Source organism: Excalfactoria chinensis, chromosome 3, assembly GCF_039878825.1.
Source record: "Excalfactoria chinensis isolate bCotChi1 chromosome 3, bCotChi1.hap2, whole genome shotgun sequence".
In the NCBI taxonomy this organism is placed as follows: Eukaryota; Metazoa; Chordata; class Aves; order Galliformes; family Phasianidae; genus Excalfactoria; species Excalfactoria chinensis.
The window spans coordinates 22,059,031-22,062,505 of record NC_092827.1 but is presented as its reverse complement, the minus strand read 5'-3'; positions in this window follow the sequence as shown (position 1 = coordinate 22,062,505).

The window sequence follows — 3,475 nt, the reverse complement described above, 5'->3', positions numbered from 1 at the left end:
GCGGCTGGGGAGGCAGAGTTGAGAGCCCGCCCGCGAAGACTTCGTGCCTTCCTCTTCCCACCTCCTTCGGGCGGGAGCAGCCCAAGCCTCTCTCCACGCCCAGAGCTTCCCTTTCTGCGTTTGTTATAATCTTCTCATTTGTCTTTTTTGCAGTAGCAGTTGAGCTGGACCGCCTCTAGGTGAGAGGTAGTTCTTAGGTGTTTATCATGCAATTTGCCATTCCTCCTGTACTCAGCTAGCATTTGATTTCAGAAGGAGCAAACAGAGAGTCGCTTTGGCTGTTACCTATGATCCCTTCTGAGATACCTTTTCAAACATTTAGGTTTTTTTTTAACTGTTGCCACGTTTGACCATCTTCTGTAAGCATTTTCAGTGCACTTAGGAAGTGATTTTGACTTTTTTCATCTCAGATGTGGGACTGAATCATTGTCTATTAAGGAGAAAGAGTAGCTGTGGACCATCTTGGGCAGCAGACCAGAGGAACAAACAGTGAGTATATATACAGACTAGGAAATTAGCTAAGATATATATCTAAAAAATCACAACCCCTTGCAGTACAAGTGTCAGAAACTGACATGACTACTTAATAAAAGATAAACCAACCAGGAATTTTATAATTGATGATAAGCTGGGTGAGTTTCTCTGCAGATAAATGAGAGCTAAAGCATGGTTTTACTATTCCAGTTTAAATACACTTCTGCAAGGGTTAAGCTAAGAGAAGCTTGTATACATAGATGGGTAATTTTCTTCAATTCCTGAACAACTATCAGGCAACTTGACAAGTCAGCCACAAAACATGTGAGTGAAATCATGTACCTAAAAACCCAGATCCAACATAGAATTCTCTGTTAGAAGGGACCTCAAGAGATCACTGAGTCCAACCTCCCTGCTGAAGCAGGATCCCTACAGGTCACACAAGAAGGCCTCCAGACAAGTCTTGAATATCTACACAGAAGGGGAACCCACAGCCTCTCTGGGCAAGTTGTTGCAGTGTTCATCACCTTTACCATAAGGAAAATTTTCCACATTTGTCAGAACTTCCTATGTTGAAATTTTTAGGCCACTATTCCTTGTTCTAATGCTACACACCACCAAGAAGGGCCTGGCCTTATCCATTTGCCTCCCACTTCCCTTCAGATACTTATAAACATTAATCAGATCTCCTCTCAATCTTCTCCTTCCCAGGCTGAATGGACCCTGGTTACTCAGACTTTTCACACATGGGAGATGTTCCAGGCCCTCAATCGTCTTTGTGGTCCTCTGCTAGACTCCTTCTAGGAGATCCTTGTCTTTTTTGAACTGGGGAGCCCAGAACTGGACACAGTAGTATAAATGTGGCCTCAACGGGGCAGTGTAGAGGAGGAGGATCACCTCCCTTGTCCTACTGGCCACAATCTTTCTAATTCCTCCTAAGATACCATTGGCCTTCTTGGCCACAAGGGCACACTGCTGACTCATGGCTAACCTGTTGTCCACCAGGACCCCCAGATCCTTCCCTACAGAGCTCATTTCCAGCAGTTTATCCCCTAACCTGTACTGATGCACGCAGCTATTCCTCCCTAGGTGCAAGACTCTACACTTGCTCTTGTTAAACCTCATCAGGTTCCTCCCTGCCCAGTTCTCCAGTCTGTCCAGGTCTTGTTGAATGGTAGCACAGCCTTGAGGTGTGTCTGTTAATCCTCCCAGTCTTGTAACATCGGCAGACTTGCTGAGGGTGGATTCTATACCTTCATCCAGGTCACTGATGATGATGCTAAACAAGACTGGACCGAGAACTGACATCTGGGAAACAATGCTAGTAACACACTTCCAAACAGACCCTGCTCTGCTGATCGCTACCCTCAAACCACCTCATTATCCACTCATCTATCCTACATTTTCTAAGTCAGAGACAGTGTCAAACTCTTTGCTGAAGTCAAGGTACACAACATCCACTGCTCTCCTCCCATCTATCCAGCCAGCAATGACATCTTAGAAGGTGATCAGGTTGGTAAAGCATGATTCCCCCTTGGTGAATCTATGTTGACTACTCCTGGTAACTTTCTTATCTTCCAATTGATTGGTGATGGCATTCAGGACAAGTTGTTCCATCACCTTTCCAGGGATGTAGGTGAGGCTGTCTGGCCTAGTTTCCTGGATTCACCTTCTTCCAATTTTTGAAGACTGGAGTGACAATGGCTATCCTTTAGTCTACAGGCACCTCTCCCATTTGTCAAGACCTTTCAAAGATAGACAGCAGTTCAGCAATTTCTCAGCACACGTGGATGCAACCCATTGGAGCCCACAAATTTGTTTGTGTTGATTTGGAGTAGATGTTCTCTGACCAGATCCTCCTCAACCACTGGAAAGTCTTCCTTTACCCAGTCTCTCTCTCTTACCTCCAGGGTCTAGGATTCCTGAGTGCTAGTCTTATCATTGAAGACTGAAGCAAAGGAGACATCCAGGATCTCTGCTTTCTCAGGGTGTCCTGTTACCAAGGCACTCAACTTGTTCACTAGGGAACCCACATTTTCCCTCGTCTTCCTTTTACTGTTGACATACTTAATAAATAAATAAATAAATAAATAAATAAATAAATTATTGTTATTCTTTACCTCCTTTGCATGGAATAATTCCATTAGGGCTTTAGCCTTCCTTGTTGTATCCCCACAGGCCCTGACAACATTCCTGTATTCTTCCCAGATTTACAGGTGTTTTCCACATTTCATGGATCCTCTTCTTTCCTTTCAGTTTATCCAAGTTCCTTGCTCATCCATGCAGGTCTTTTGCCACTTTTCTTCAATTGCTTACTCTTGGGGATGCTCCAAGCTTGGAAGAAGTGGTGTTAAAGCACCAACCAGTTCTCACAGGGCCCCTTACCATAAAATGCTCTAATTTTGTAAAGATGATGTGATAGTCAACTTCTCTTCCAGTTCTCTCAAAATTTAATTATAAGTATTAATTCACATGTCAGAAGAAGTCCAGATCCTTAAGATACTTTAATTTTTGCCACATGCAAAAGGCATTAAATTCTGTATCACTTGCAAAATCTTACACTGTCTTCTCTCAGCTGTTTCTTCTTATTAATATCCACTGCTCTCATCTTCAGTATGTTCCTTTATCAGCATAGGGTTTATCTTCAAAGAAAACTTCCAGAAAAAGATATCTAAGTATTTCTCAAATTTTATAAAATAAAATGAATAAACAAAGAAATAAAAAATATTTGCCTCAAAAACTATTTCTTTCAGACCCACATTTTGGATGAACATGTTTTTTGCCATCAAAATAATAAAATATTTAGCTGGGTAACCATATTTCTGGCATAGAATTAGTTAGCATTGCACATATCTTTGCATTTTTGAACTTTACATAAGTTCTGATTGCATCACTTGTGTCTGAAAGAGATGCCTTTCACTCTGGCTCTAAAAAAAAAAAAAAAAAAAAAAAAAAAACAAAAAAAAAAACCAAGAATTTTGTCAGTGAATAAATTGCATTC